Raw genomic sequence first — 16,789 nt, forward strand, 5'->3', positions numbered from 1 at the left:
GAGTGAGACGTGGCGGAGTATAATACCGCGGAGCCGAAGGCTGCGTCGTCTCGAGACTGCTGCACCAACGCGTAATGGGAGGCGAAGGTGTGAACCGAAGACCAGGTGGCCGCTCGACAGATGTCCTGGATCGGAACATTGGCCAGGAAGGCAACAGATGAGGCGTGCGCCCTCGTCGAGTGTGCAGTGACGTGGCCTGGTGGTACGCGAGCCAGCTCATAGCAGGTCCGGATACACGCAGTGACCCAGGAGGAAATCCGTTGGGAGGATATCGGCTCTCCCTTCATGCGGTCGGCAACCGCTAAAAACAGCTGGGGCGAACGCCGGAAGGGCTTCGTCCGCTCGATGTAGAAAGCGAGCGCTCTGCGGACGTCGAGGGTATGCAGCTGCTGTTCCTGAGGCGAGGCATGTGGCTTCGGGAAGAACACCAGGAGGAAGATCTCCTGGTTGAGATGGAAAGCTGACACTACCTTCGGGAGGAAGGCCGGATGAGGGCGAAGCTGCACCTTGTCCCCATGGAAGACCGTGTATGGCGGGTTGACCGTTAGAGCGCGAAGCTCAGAGACTCGTCTCGCTGATGTAATGGTGACGAGGAAGGCCGTCTTCCAAGAGAGGTAGAGCAGGGAGCACGTGGCTAAGGGCTCGAACGGAGGACCCATCAGTTTGGCCAAGACGAGATTCAAATCCCAGGTCGGGGCCGGGCGCCGCACCGGCGGGTACAAGCGGTCCAGGCCCTTGAGGAAGCGGGAAACCATCTGGTTCGAGAAGATGGACCGACCGTCCACGGAGGGAAGGAAGGCTGATACCGCTGCCCGATGAACTCTGAGGGAGGAGACCGCCAGACCTTGCTCCTTAAGGTGCCAGAGGTAGTCCAGGATGGTAGGGATCGGGACCAGGAATGGATTAAGACCTCGATGATCACACCAGAGTGCAAACCTCTTCCACTTCGCTAGGTAAGTGGAGCGAGTGGAAGGCTTTCTGCTCTCGAGCAGGACCTGTTGAACCGCTGCAGAACAGCCCCTCTCCGCGTGGGTCAGCCACTCAGGTACCAAGCTGTAAGATGGAGGGACTGCGGGTTCGGATGGTGGAGCCTGCCGAAATCCTGGGTGATGAGGTCCGGCCACAACGGGAGGCGGATGGGTTCCCGAATGGAGAGCTCGAGCAGCAGGGTGTACCAGTGCTGCCTCGGCCAGGCCGGCGCGATTAGAATGACGTGAGCTCTGTCCCTCCGAAGCTTCAGGAGCACTCGGTGCACGAGCGGGAACGGAGGGAAGGCGTAGAGGAGGCGATCCGTCCAGGGATACAGGAAGGCGTCCGACAGGGAGCCCGGCGAGCGACCCTGGAACGAGCAAAACAGGTGGCACTTCCTGTTCTCTTTGGAGGCGAATAGGTCTACCTGGGGAAACCCCCACCTCAGGAAGATTGTGTGGACGACATCGGGATGGAGGGACCACTCGTGGGAGAGGAACGACCTGCTGAGATGGTCGGCCAGCGTGTTCTGCACTCCCGGAAGAAAGGATGCTTCCAGGTGAATTGAGTGGGTCATGCAGAAGTCCCATAGGAGCATCGCTTCCTTGCACAGGGGGGAGGAGCGGGCTCCGCCCTGCTTGTTCACGTAGAACATCGCGGCGGTGTTGTCCGTGAACACTGTCGCACAACGGCCTTGCAGGTGGGTGCAGAAGGTGCGACAGGCCAGGCGGATGGCGCGTAGCTCACGAACATTGATGTGCAGGGCGAGCTCCTGGGCTGACCACTGGCCCTGCGTGTGGAGATCGCCCAGGTGGGCCCCCCAACCGAGTGCTGAGGCATCCGTGGTCAGAGTGACGGACGGGCGAGGAGGGTGGAACGGAACTCCGGCACACACGACCTCTGGGTTGAGCCACCAGTTGAGAGACTCGAGGGTCGGCCTGGTGACCGTGACCACCATGTCGATGGGGTCTCGATGTGGCCGATACACCGACGCGAGCCACGACTGGAACGGACGAAGGTGGAGCCGCGCATACTCGGTGACATACGTGCACGAAGCCATGTGGCCCAGGAGGCGGAGGCAAGAGCGCACCGTCGTGGTAGGGAAGGCGACGAGGTCCCGGATGATGGAGATCATCGTCTGGTGTCGAGCGCGAGGGAGACAGGCTCTGGCCACTGTGGAGTCGAGGACCGCTCCGATGAACTCCACCCGCTGTGTCGGAATCAAAGTGGACTTCTCGGTGTTGATGAGAAGACCGAGCCGATGAAAGAGAGACATGATTTCTGACATCTGGTCCATCACAAGTTGCCGGGACTGACCTCGAACCAGCCAGTCGTTGAGATACGGGTAAACATGCATCTGACAACAAAGAATCCTGTGGCACCTTATAGACTAACAGACGTTTTGCAGCATGAGCTTTCTTGCATCCGAAGAAGTGGGTATTCACCCACGAAAGCTCATGCTGCAAAACGTCTGTTAGTCTATAAGGTGCCACAGGATTCTTTGTTGCTTTTACAGATCCAGACTAACACGGCTACCCCTCTGATACATGCATCTGACGACGTTGGAGGGCTGCGGCGACTACCGCCATGCATTTGGTAAACACCCTCGGGGCGGTGGACAGCCCGAACGGCAACACAGCGAACTGGTAGTGAGTGTAGACCACAAACCGAAGGTAACGACGATGGGGAGGATAGATTGCGACATGGAAGTACGCGTCTTTCATGTCGAGGGCGGCAAACCAGTCTCCTGGATCCAGAGAGGGAATGATGGTCCCCAGAGTGACCATACGAAACTTGGGCTTGAGCAGGTACTTGTTCAGCTCGCAAAGGTCCAGGATAGGACGCAGCCCGCCTTTCGTCTTGGGGATGAGAAAATAACGGGAGTAGAATCCCCTGCCCCGTCTGTCCTGAGGCACCGCTTCTATGGCACCCACGCTCAACAGAGTCTGGACCTCTTGTAAGAGGACTTGCTCGTGAGAGGGGTCCCTGAAGAAGGACAGGGAGGGTGGGTGGGAAGGAGGGGGCGAAACAAATTGTAGGCGGTATCCCGACTGGACTGTTTGGAGCACCCAGTTGTCTGATGTTAATTGGGACCACGCCAAAAAGAAATGGGAAAGGCGGTTGTAAAATAAAGGGGAAGGATCCGGTGGGGAGAGTGATGGGCCGTCCTCGAGCGTCCCATCAAAAGGCCTGCTTGGCCCCCTGAGGGGCCTTGGAAGCGGCCTGGCCCTGGTTGCGGCGGTTGCCGGATGGACGACGGCGATTTTGGGCCGGACGTCGACTGTTGTAAGGACGATACCAGGACTGGTAGGCCGGTCGGGAGGGCTGTGGACGGAATGGCCTGCGCTGCGTCGCTGGCGTATGCATGCCTAACGTACGTATCGCGATACGGCCGTCCTTCAAAGTTTGGATCCGAGAATCCGTCTTCTCCGAGAACAGCCCTTTTGTATCAAATGGTAGGTCCTGAAGCGTATATTGGACCTCTGGCGGCAGGGTGGAAGACTGCAGCCAGGCGATACGCCTCATCGTGACGCCGGAGGCCAAGGTCCTCGCACCTGAGTCCGCAGCGTCGAGGGCGGCTGTGATGGAGGATCTAGACGACCTCCTCCCTTCCTCCAACATGGCCGCGAACTCCTGGCGGGAGGCTGTCGGTAGGAGCTCGGTAAATTTCGCCAGGGACGTCAAGATGTCAAAGACGTACCTGGCGAGGAGGACCATCTGGTTGGCAATCCTCATTTGTAGGCCTCCCGCGGAATAGACCTTTCGGCCTAGCAGGTCCATACGCCTCGCGTCCTTTGATTTGGGCGCAGGGGCCAGTTGGCCGTGCCGCTCCCTATCATTAACCAACTGGACTACCAGAGAGTCGGGGTCGGATGTGTATACAAATATTCATAGCCCGTGGGAGGGACAGAGTACTTCCGTTCAACACCACGGGCTGTAGGGGGCACGGACGCCGGCGTCTGCCAGATAGTGGTGGCATTCTTTTGCACCGTCCGTACAAAAGGAAGCGCAACTCGCACCGGCATGTCTGCCCCAACAACGTTCGTAATGGGGTCCTCGTCTTCCTGCACCTCCTCTATGGGCAAGGCCATAGCCGTCGCCACACGGCGAAGGAGGTCCTGGTGAGCCTTTACATCAATGGGTGGAGACTCCTTAGTCGCTGCGCTGGCCACAGCCTCATCAGGCGAGGACGAGGAGGACAACCCCTGGACGACCGCCTCCGAAGAGGGGTCCGCCACCTGCTCGTCGGGGGGGGGGGGGGCGGGCTGTTTGTGGCCCTGGGACTCCGACGTTACAGCATCCGCCGCCGGTGGCGAAGGGGCCGGTCGGGATATTGTCGCCTCTGGGACCCTGCGCTCGGACGCGGGAGGCCTTGGTGGAAAAGGCACCCCCTGAGCCTCATACTGGGCCCATGGAACCCAGAAGCCCCACGGATGTGCCCCTTGAGGATGTCCTTGTGGGGTAGGTGGCAGGAGACCGTATCCTTCCGTGCCAGAAGCGACCGACGCGGGCCGAGATGGCCATGGAGGTGCCGAGGCGCTCACAGAGTGCGCTGCCGAATGGGGCAGTCCGTCCCCGGATGGCAAAGAAGAGCGATGTTGCTCCGTTCGGTACCGGGAAGGCGACCGGGAGTGACGACTGCCACGGTGCCGGGAGCTCGACCGGTGCCGGGAGCTCGACCGGGACTGAGAGCGCCGGTGCCATGAACGCCCGCGCGAGTCGCGGTGCCGGGACGGCGATCTCTGATGGTGCCGATGCGATGGCGATCTGGACCTCGTGCGGCGTCGGGAGTACGACCGGTACCGCGATGACGAGCGGTACCGGGACTGCGACCGACCTTTCGACGGCGATCGGTACCGCGAAGGCGAGCGGTGCCGAGAACGCGAGCGCCGGGATGGAGACCTGCCGCAGGACCGGTAACGGGACCGGGACCGGGTGCGTCGTCCATGTCGCCTGTCCAGGGACGGTGGCCGGGTCATTCTAGCCGGCTTCCCCGCCGACACGACAGCCCGCACCGGCGGTGCCGGGGGCCTGGCGCCTCTATGAGCTGGATCAGCTCTCTTGCGGAGGCGAATGTCTCCGGCGTTGATGGCAGCCGGGGCTCAACCGCGGACGGCACCGGGGAGCGTGGCGGTGCCGGACTCGACGGGCCTTGCGGCGCCGGAGTCAAGGGTCCGGTGCACGGCTTGTGCACGGGCACCGCGGGGGCCACAGGCTGTGCAACTGCTTTTGCAGAGTCCTCAGAGCGAACCTGAGCCAGTGCCTTCGCCAGTCTCTGCTTCTTCGCGGGCGAAAGCGAGCGGTGCCGCGACTTCGCAACCGCTTTCTGTATCGGCGGCGCCGCGGAGGTGGAGCGGCTCGGTGCCGCCGGTGCGCTCTGCACCGAGGCAGTTCGCGGTGCCGGCGCGGACGGTGCCGGTGGTTGAAGCGACGCTTCCATTAAGATCTGCTTCAAGCGGATATCCCGCTCTTTCTGGGTCCGCGGTTTAAAAGTAGAGCAGATCGAACACTTGTCCGTTCTGTGCCCTTCGCCCAGGCAACGGAGACAGGCGTCATGCGGGTCTCCGATGGGCATAGGCCTCTGGCACGCCGCGCAGGGCTTAAAGCCCGGTGCCTTGGGCATGAGCCCACACCGGGTGAGGTAAAAGGGGAACCCCCCCCCCCCTTTTACCTATCTATATACACTAACTAACTATCTAAGAAACTGTCAAACTAACTACTAAACTAACTATATACAAAAACAGATGCGAAAGCTAGGGTCGTGGAGAACGAAGAGCGCTCCACAGTTCCAACTGGCCGTCACGGGCGGTAAGAAGGAACTGAGGAGCGGACGGGCCGGCTGGGGTATATAACTAGCGCCATAGCGGCGCCACTCCAGGGGGCGCCAGCCGGCCCGCCGGTGTTGCTAGGGTAAAAAAGTTCCGAGATGCCGTGCACACGCGGCGCGCACACCTAACTGGAATGCATTGGAGCAATCACTCGAAGAAGAATAAATACAGATTTGAGAGGCAAACCCTACCACCGGACTTTTAAGAAAAATAAAGCCAGGCACTTACAGAAGACAGGGGTGACTTTCAAGTAAATATGCAATTCAGACTGGGGAATGAGACATGGGATCACACCAGCCCTCAGGCATGGGTCTGTGAACAAGTCTCCAGCTCAAGCTACCAGAAACCTATTTATTTATTTCAGCTAAAGGTGTTTTATGGACTATTCTCCCCATAATCTTCACCCAGATCCTACACCTGCTAAGGCACTTCACCATGAAAACATGGCAAGGACTCTCCACAGCTGCTGATGGCTAGACAAGGTTCCCAAGTGAATATAGACATAAGCCAAAAGACAAAGGGTAATTAGGCTGTTGGTTCGTGTTATCGGTATGCAGAGGCTAAAAGCCAAAAGACTTTAAAAGCACATCCTATGGCAGAACTTCAAAGAAAGCTGCCACTTCCCCTCCCAGGCAAGGCCATTGCACGGCCAGCTGTTAAGATAAAGTTTAGAATGCTGAGAGTGACCAGAACTAGTGGGCTGGTTTTACAGACTCAGCTGCTCCTTAATACACTGGTAGCATGAAATTTTTCAACTATTTTCTCTTCTCTCTGGTCACTTTATATCCAGGGTGTAGGGAGACAAAGTAAAAAAGCCAAAGAGGAGATCCTCCAGAGGTCACCACCCAGACTCATGCCAATATGTTAGATCAATTTCTCCTATTTGGTCAGCAGAGCTCTCCTTTAACCAGGCTGGTGGTCTGTCACTTACAGAGGACTCAAAAACATGCTAGGTGATGTACAGAACAAATGCATTGCCCTTGTCTTCAAAAATTTGCAATCAAATTTTAGATGTCACAATGGATGGGAGCAGCCAACAATGGAGAGGGTGGCAGGGAGATGGGGTGAGAACAAGGTTTACAGCAGTAAGAAGATCAAATGGTTACTTGAGTATAGCATGGGCACATCTTGGGGCTTCCTTGGAAAGTCATTTGCTTGCATGGAAGCAGCATAGAAAAAGGTGCAGAGACGGGAATGGAAAAGAGTGAAAGCACGGTTGAAGCATACATTTAAAGAGTTGTGGAAGCTTGTTGGGCCACAGGCACTTTATCTCGTGCTTCCCCTAGGTACTTTTTTGGGGGTCCCTGCTGTTTCACTAATAGAGGAGGAAGTTTGCATCTGTGGTCTTGCTACTGTCTACTGTAAACTGGGATAACATTAGTCAAGTTCATAAATTAAGCCTGCAGAAGTTTAAGTTAACTGATATTCAGGGGAACAGAGACACAAGGGGGGAGGTAATCTTTTTTTTATTGGACCAACTTCTGTTGGTGAGAGACAACTTTTGAGCCATGCAGAGCTCTTCTTCAGGTCCTCTTCTTCTGCCATCCCTGCCTCAAAGAATTTTCAAAACAATGCTGACACCACTCACAATAACCACATCCCCACCAACAATCATAAGAAAAAAAATAATCATCTGATTGGGCACCACAGAGCAGATGAAACTGCACTCATGATCATTACATTGATTGCTTCAGGGAAAAAAATTGACTGCAAAATCCTTAAATATCACATCCACCGTAATCTCTCCACTACTAAGAGGACACCCATACAGTCCATGAAATCTAACCACAAGATAACGAACAAGCCAGCAGATCAAGCCACGGTAGTCCTCAACTGTGATGTCATCAATAAGGCCAACTGACAACTCTCCACCACCACCTACTATAAAGAACTGAAAGACAACTGCACGCCACAATTTACCCAGGAACTTAGGGATATCATCAAATCCTTCCCAAAACAACTTCAAAAGAGACTCTACAACTTAGCCCCCCAGAAACCCACCCCAGGGACCTTCTACATTCTTCCCAAGAATACACAAACAAGAGAACCCAGACAGATCCATCATATCTGGCCACAACACTCTTACTTAAGGAATATTGGAACTCACAGAAGCCATCCTCAAATCAGTCACCAAACAAAAGACCAGCATCCTCGAGGACACACAGACTTCCTCCACAAACTCCACAACATTAACAACCACCCTCACCACCATGGATGTCATTTCCCTATACAACATCTCTCACAATGATGGCATAGCTGCCTACGTCAAATATTCACAGGACAATAGACAACCCTCAGATATCCACCCCAAACACATCGCCAAACTCATTCATTCCATCCTCACCCACAACAATTCTATATTCAACAAACACACACTTTCTCCAAACCATGGGAACAGCCCTGGTTACTAGGATGGCTCCCCAATATGCCAACCCCTTCACGGGCTACCTTGAAGAAAAGTGTCTGGACAAATGTACCACAAAACCAATGACACAAAAATTGATGATCTTTTCATCTTCTGGACAGATGGCTTAAACTCCCTTATAGATTTCCACCACATCTTCAACAACCACTACACGTCCATTAAAAACTCTTTCTGGAACACTCCCACATTAGTATCAACTTCCTGGATAACAACCAGCTTCAGCAATGGAATCCTGCAGACAACCAGACAAGAAACCCACAGACCACCACACCCACCTTCATAGATCTAATGACAACCCTTAATACACCAAGAAATCTGTTATCTACAGCCAGACACTCAGATACCACAGAATATGCTATGAGGAGAAAGTCCGGGATATACACCTTAACACACTTAAAACTGCCTTCACCAAAACAAGGACATTCCACCAGAGAAGTAGATCGCATCATGGAATGGGCCACCCAAATACTCAGGAGAGACCCTGCTTCAATACAGAAATAAACCCCCCCTAGTCATCACCTACCACCCCATACTGAAACCCATATGGGGTATCATCATACTACAATCCATACTCAATGGGGATCCCATCCTGAAAGACATCTGTCCTGAACCCCTACTTCTAGCATTCAAACAACCCCCCAAACTCTCCAAGCTCATCATCAGAAACAAACTCCCCACAGACCAAAACATACCAACTCAAAGCAGCACCATCCCCTGCCAGAACAGATGCAAAATCTGTCGACATAGCTCCACAGCTAAAATGATCAACACCCACCCCCCAACATATCTTTCAAGACCCATGGATCCTACACATGCCTATCACAACATGGAGAGTTGGCAGTTTTTCAAAGGGACACTATTAAGGGCCCAAAAGCAAGCTATTCCGCTGGGTAGGAAAGATAGAAAATGTGGCAAAAGACCACCTTGGCTTAACCACAAAATCTTGCATGATCTAAAAAATAAAAAGGAGTCATATAAAAAATGGAAACTAGGACAGATTACAAAAGGATGAATATAGGCAAACACAGGAATGCAGAGGCAAGATTAGAAAGGCAAAGGTACAAAATGAGCTCAAACTTGCTATGGGAATAAAGGGAAACAAGAAGACTTTTTATCAATACATTAGAAGCAAGAGGAAGACCAAGGACAGGGTAGGCCCACTGCTCAGTGAGGAGGGAGAAACAGTAACAGGAAACTTGGAAATGGCAGAGATGCTTAATGACTTCTTTGTTTCGGTCTTCACTGAGAAGTCTGAAGGAATGCCTAACATAGTGAATGCTAATGGGAAGGGGGTAGGTTTAGAAGATAAAATAAAAAAAGAACAAAAGTTAAAAATCACTTAGAAAAGTTAGATGCCTGCAAGTCACCAGGGCCTGATGAAATGCAACCTAGAATACTCAAGGAGCTAATAGAGGAGGTATCTGAGCCTCTAGCTATTATCTTTGGAAAATCATGGGAGACGGGAGAGATTCCAGAAGACTGGAAAAGGGCAAATATAGTGCCCATCTATAAAAAGGGAAATAAAAACAACCCAGGAAACTACAGACCAGTTAGTTTAACTTCTGTGCCAGGGAAGATAATGTGGCAAATAATTAAGGAAATCATCGGCAAACACTTGCAAGGTGGTAAGGTGATAGGTAATAGCCAGCATGGATTTGTAAAGAATAAATCATGTCAAACCAATCTGATAGCTTTCTTTGATAGGATAACGAGTCTTGTGGATAAGGGAGAAGCGGTGGATGTGGTATACCTAGACTTTAGTAAGGCATTTGATATGGTCTCGCATGATATTCTTATTGATAAACTAGGCAAATACAATTTAGATGGGGCTACTATAAGGTGGGTGCATAACTGGCTGGATAACCATAGTCAGAGAGTAGTTATTAATGGTTCCCAATCCTGCTGGAAAGGTATAACAAGCGAGGTTCCGCAGGGGTCTGTTTTGGGACCGGCTCTGTTCAATATCTTCATCAACGACTTAGATGTTGGCATAGAAATTATGCTTATTAAGTTTGCAGATGACACCAAACTGGGAGGGACTGCAACTGCTTTGGAGGACAGGGTCATAATTCAAAATGATCTGGACAAATTGGAGAAATGGTCTGAGGTAAACTGGATGAAGTTTAATGAAGACAAATGCAAAGTGCTCCAGCTAGGGAGGAACAATCAGTTTCACACATATAGAATGGAAAGAGACTGTCTAGGAAGGAGTACGGCAGAAAAGGATCTAGGGGTTATAGTGGACCACAAGCTAAATATGAGTCAACAGTGTGATGCTGTTGCAAAAAAAGCAAACGTGATTCTGGGATGCATTAACAGGTGTGTTGTAAGCAAGACACGAGAAGTCATTCTTCCGCTCTACTCTGCGCTGGTTAGGCCTCAACTGGAGTATTGTGTCCAGTTCTGGGCACCGCATTTCAAGAAAGATGTGGAGAAATTGGAGAGGGTCCAGAGAAGAGCAACAAGAATGACCGAAGGTCTTGAGAACATGACCTACGAAGGAAGGCTGAAAGAATTGGGTTTGTTTAGTTTGGTAAAGAGAAGACTGAGAGGGGACATGATAGCAGTTTTCAGGTATCTAAAAGGGTATCATCAGGAGGAGGGAGAAAACTTACTCACCTTAGCCTCTAAAGATAGAGCAAGAAGCAATGGGCTTAAACTGCAGCAAGGGAGGTTTAGGTTGGACATTAGGAAAAAATTCCTAACTGTCAGGGTGGTTAAACACTGGGATAAATTGCCTAGGGAGGTTGTGGAATCTCCATCTCTGGAGATATTTAAGAGTAGGTTAGATAAATGTCTATCAGGGATGGTCTAGACAGTATTTGGTCCTGCCATGAGGGCAGGGGACTGGACTCAATGACCTCTCGAGGTCCCTTCTAGTGCTAGAGTCTATGAATCTATGAACATGTGGTATACCTCATTCAGTGCACTAAATGCCCCAACCATCACCATGTGGGTGAAACCAATCACTACGCTCTCGAATGAACTTACACAGGAAAATGATAAGACAAAACACCCTATCACCTGTGGGTGAACACTTTTCACCAGGGCTTTGGAGCGGAGCCCAGAGCAGCTCTGGAGCAGTGGAGCTGCAGTTTTTGCCTGGAGCTGGAGCAAAGCTCCAAAGCCCTTCTTTTCACAATGCGATCAATCGTTCTATATCTGACCTATCAGTCCTCATCCTCAAAGGAAACCTTCACAAACACTTGCAAAAGATGAGCCTGGGATCTTAAATTCATTACTCTGCTAAACACTAAAAATCATGGACTGAACAAACTGGATTTATAGTTTATTACAACAATCTGTAACCCACTAACCCCCTCTTTTTGTCCTATGACTGCAGAGGTATTATGGGGCCACTTCACTTTAAAATGGTCCCTTAGAATGTGCTAACTACTTACACTAAATGATCTGTTCCACCTTGCATTTAGCTGCGACACGTGGAGTACCTTTCCCAGACCTGCAAAAGAGCTCTGTGTGGCTCGAAAGCTTGTCTCTTTCCCTGCAACAGAAGTTGGTCCAATAACAGATATTACCTCACACCCCTTGTGTCTCTAATATCTTGGGACTGACACAGCTACAACTATGCTGCATTCAGGGGAACAAGTTAAGTTCATCTAGGGTTTGTTTAATTTACACAGAGAGGTTGAGATCAGATTGAGACTTGCTAAAACATTAGCTAACCCTGATCTAACCTCAACCTTTTCCCTAGTGTAGACATAGAAGTGAAAGGGATTAACCTCTGTACTCAGTCAATGTTAACCTCCAGGAATCAATCTAAGCTTCAATGCAACCAGCTAGCCTGTATTAAATTGTGTCTGCAGTAGGTGTTAAGGAATGTTTCAAATCCCATTAAATAACTGATTTTAAAGAATTGGAAGAGTAGACTATTCTGTACCATTGTTTCTAGCTCAAAATTCCAGATGTTTTGAGAAGTCTTATTTCTGAGTCAATAAACCACTATTCCATTGGAAGGGCACAGATGTATAATTCCATTTGCACACTATTCGGACCCCCTCTGATTTCCGTCCCATTTTTATATATAAAATTACACAAGAAGAAAACAACAGAATCATCTTCAGGAAGAGAACCCATGAAAACTAGCCTTTGATCCAAAGGAGAATTTTCATTCTATCACTACAGTTCATCCCGTTTGCACATATTCCTAGTATGTTATACACAAATCCATGGTAGATGCTTTAAGGTTCAATTTCTTTATTCCACCTCTAGCTTTTATCTCAGCTCTTTGCTTCAGTTTGAGTACAATACAAATCACATACAGATGTTTTATTTTCTATTTTGTATTACTTTTGTGTTAAACACAAGAATTCTTCCAGCAATGGAATGTATGTTCTCCTACATACATCTTTGGGGTTTTTTTTAATCTATTGTATCAATAGTTGCCTTATTTCCAGGTGTCAAGGTTCCTCCCCCACTCTGAACTTTAGGGTACAGATGTGGGGACCTGCATGGACACTTCTAAGCTTAATTACAAGCTTAGATCCGGTAACACTGCCACCAGCCAGAATTTCAATGTCTGGCACACTCCCTGTCCCCCCAAAACTTTCCCCTCCCTGGATAGCTTTAAGGCTTTACCACCAAGTCCCTGGTGATACCGATCCAACCCCTTGGATCTTAACACAAGGAGAAATTAACCATTCCCCCCTTCTCTCCCCCACCAACTCCTGGTGAGTCCAGACCCAATTCCCTGGGATCTTAAAATAAGAAAGAAAAAAAAATCAATCAGGTTCTTAAAAAGAAAACGTTTAATTAAAGAAAAAGGTAAAAATCATCTCTGTAAAATCAGGATGGAAAATATTTTACAGGGTAATCAGATTCTTATGACCCAGAGGAACCCCACCCTCTAGCCTTAGGTTCAAAGTTACAGCAAACAGAGGTAAAATCCTCTCAGCAAAAAGGAACATTTACAAGTTGAGAAAACAAAAATAAGACTAACATGCCTTGCCTGGCTATACTTACAAGTTTGAAACATGAAAGACTGATTCAGAAAGATTTGGAGAGCCTGGATTGATGTCTGGTCCCTCTCAGTCCCGAGAACGAACAACCCCCAAAACAAAGAGCACAAAACAAAAACTTCCCTCCACCAAGATTTGAAAGTATCTTGTCCCCTTATTGGTCCTCTGGTCAGGTGTCAGCCAGGTTTACTGAGCTTCTTAACCCTTTACAGGTAAAAGAGACGTTAACCCTTAACTATCTGTTTATGACACCAGGAGAAACAAATTTAGTTACAGCAAGTGCATCAAGCATTAACTATTCTATCTACCAGTAAAATTTGGAGTATTCAACTCTCTATGAAGTGGAAATAACCCAATACTGTATTTGTAGGGATTGATAAGAACTTATTAACAGGGTGGATAAAAATTAATGATTTCTTTTAAAAAAAAAGGTTTTTTCCCTCAAAAAGCATTTTATCAAAAAACCTGATCTAAAGATAGTTTTAATTAAGATACGTTATAGCTCAAAGATATCTCATCATGGAATAGGGATTATAAATTCTAATTCTATAGTATGAGACAATATATTCATGTAATGTTTAATAAAAGTTTTGTAAAGGAGTTCAAATAGTTCACAGATTAGGGAACCAATTTTATGGGGTTTCAGGGGCTTTTGTATAGATTATTTAGGTTAATCTTTCTATCTATCCAATGGGAGTCAGTGCTCAGTCTAGAAGATATCAGAGATGCTTACTTTGCAGTTCTCAAACTGTGGATTTGTGTCTCCAGAGATAACATGCTTATTAACAGCAAAAATGTTTTAAATAAATAAATAAAGGTGAGAAATAACAGACCTCAACCCTATTGTCCCTCTGCAAATTTGGGTACATAGAGTCAATCCCTTACCCTTCTCTAAAAGTGCAAAATTTCAAAAAGTTCAATGAATAGAAGATTGTTGGGCGGCGGAATAGATCTGGACAGGGAGAAGTCTGGAGATCAATGTGAGAAGGGAGGGACAAGCAGTAGAAAAAAGTGAAACTGTTTGAGCAGCATATTCCAGAAGTCTTGAGGTCTTTCTGGGTGTAGCCTTCATTGATTTGAGATCTACCATATCATTCTCTCACTAGAAGGGAAAACCTATAATGGCAGCAGGCCATAAAAGAGACCCAGTTTGGGAATATTTTAATGAAGTTCCTCTTCCTGTGGGTAAGACAGGCATGCATGCAAAATGCAAACAGTGCAACAAAGAAATGCAAGGCCTGGCTGCTGAATGAAACAACATCATGAGAAGTGCTCCTTCTCAGGAGGAAGCTGCGTTGAAGATGATGAAAGCAACATGTCTGAACACGCAGGATCTTCAGGTTGGTCAACTTTTTTATTTCATACTTCGGTCTTAAGGACTGCCAGTCTTCCTTATGGACTATTCTTGAATTCTCATGTTTGAGCAAAAAATATATAGTTAGTACCATAGAGTAACATCATTTTAGATGCAGTTGCAATAAAAAATAAATAGCTGAAATAGGTAGATCTTCCTTTTACAATTTCACCTTTAAAGTAGTACTGACTGTGAATGCAATGAGCAATACTAAATGAGCAATATGGTAATAATAATTAAATAACTGCATTGACTTATTTTGTTTAGGAGAATCCATCCTCAACATACAGGATTCTGAAGACTATCCACCTTCAAGATCACCATCATTTTCTATAATTTCAGAGTTATCTGCCAATGATAGTGTTTCAGTCACATCATGTATGGCACATATCCACAAAAGCTTATGCTCAAATAAATTTGTTAGTCTCTAAGGTGCCACAAGTACTCCTGTTCTTTTTGAGTACATCACCTGTAGCAAAATGGAAAAAAAATATCCCTATCATCCAGAAACAACCATAGATAAGTTTGTGATAAAACCCAGCAGATTACAAAAAGAGGCAATTGATGAAAAAATTGCCCGGTTTATGCAACAAACTCTCTTTTCCATATGAAACATGTTAATGAAGTGTGGGTTCTCAGTCATTAAGACCAGGATACAGTCCACCCAGAGCAGATGTCATGGGCAAATTGATGGATAAAGTGTATGAAAGAGAAATTGAGCAGTGTGCAAAAGATCTAGAGGGTGAAATTGTTAACCTGAGTGTGGATGGGTGGAGCAATATCCACAATGATCCTGTTGTATGTGCTTGTGTGACTACAGAAGAAGGGAATGTCTCCTTACAGAAACAATTGATACATCAGGAAATGCACAGACAGCAGAATACTTGCAAGCAGTAGCAGTAAAAGCTATAACAAACTGTAGGAAAAAAATTCAAATGTCTAGTATGCAGCTTGGTCACAGACAATGCTGAAAATGTATCCAAGATGAGAAAAAAATTATTAGAAGAGAGTCCCAAGCTAATAAACATGCAGTTGCAGTGCTCATTTGATGCACCTCCTAGCCAAAGACTTCAGTGTTCAAGAAATAAAGGCTAATGTTGTTGAAATTGCAAAATACTTCCGTAACAACCACTTTGCAGCAGCTGCTCTGAAAAAAGTGGGAGGAACCAAGCTAATTCTCCCACAAGACATGTGATGGAACTCAGTAGTGGACTGTTTTGAGCACTATATCGAGAACTGGCCTAATCTGATGACAGTTTGTGAACAATATCGTGAAAAAAATAGATGGCACTGTCACAGCCAAAGTTCTCAACATTGGGCTTAAGAGAAATGTTGAACACATGCTGAGTACCCTGAAGCCTATTTCTGTAGCCTTGAACAAAATGCAGGGAAATAGCTGTTTTATTGCTGACGCTGTTGAAATGTGGAAGGAACTGAGTGATATCTTAAAAAGAGAAATATGCAATGACAGAGTTAAATTACAAGCATTAAAAAAAACAAATGGGACAAACACTATCTCCAGCTCATTTTCTTGAAAATATTCTCAATACTCGGTACCAGGGTCAAAACTTAACTGCTGGAGAAGAGAAGTTGGCTATGGCATGGACATCCAGCAAACATCCCTCCATAATACCAACTACAATAAACTTCAGAGCTAAGGGTGAACCATTCAAAAAAATGTTTGCTGATAAGGTTTTAAAGAAAGTCATACCAGTGACTTAAGCATTTGGATTCAGAGATTGTTGAAGTGATAATCTCACTTTTATCAGCAGTAGCTTCTTCTGCCAGTGTAGAAAGAATATTTTTTTCCAATTGGACTAATTCATTCCAAATTGAGAAATCGTTTGGGACCTGAAAAAGCAGGAAAGCTAGTTTCTCTTTTCCAAATTATGAACAAACAGGAAAATGAAGGCGAAGATGACTGAGTTAGCTACAGAAGCCAATATTTTAAGTTTCTCATGTTGACCTGGCGGACACAGTCGACAAAATATTTAAAAATAAATGAATAAATTTAACTATTTTAGTTAGAAACAATTTTAACAAAAACAAACCTGATTTTAAAAACTTGAATGTTTAACTAAATTCAAGTATCAGAGGGGTAGCCGTGTTAGTCTGGATCTGTAAAAGCAGCGAAGAAGCCTGTGGCAGCTTATAGACTAACAGACGTTTTGCAGCATAAGCTTTCGTGGGTGAATACCCACTTCTTCGGATACAAACTTTGCATCCGAAGAAGTGG

The 16,789-nt window shown here is 47.7% G+C and overlaps 2 protein-coding genes across 4 annotated transcripts in view; one reads left to right on the plus strand and one right to left on the minus strand.

Moving 5' to 3' along the window:
- DTYMK (deoxythymidylate kinase) overlaps positions 1-16,789 on the plus strand; it is a 68,979-nt gene that overhangs the window by 44,485 nt on the left and 7,705 nt on the right. The gene's annotated exons all lie outside the window — the stretch shown is intronic.
- Positions 1-16,789, minus strand: part of ATG4B (autophagy related 4B cysteine peptidase) — a 53,714-nt gene that overhangs the window by 22,613 nt on the left and 14,312 nt on the right. The window lies entirely within an intron of this gene.

This window comes from Mauremys reevesii, linkage group 9 (genome assembly GCF_016161935.1).
Source record: "Mauremys reevesii isolate NIE-2019 linkage group 9, ASM1616193v1, whole genome shotgun sequence".
Lineage (NCBI taxonomy): Eukaryota > Metazoa > Chordata > Testudines > Geoemydidae > Mauremys > Mauremys reevesii.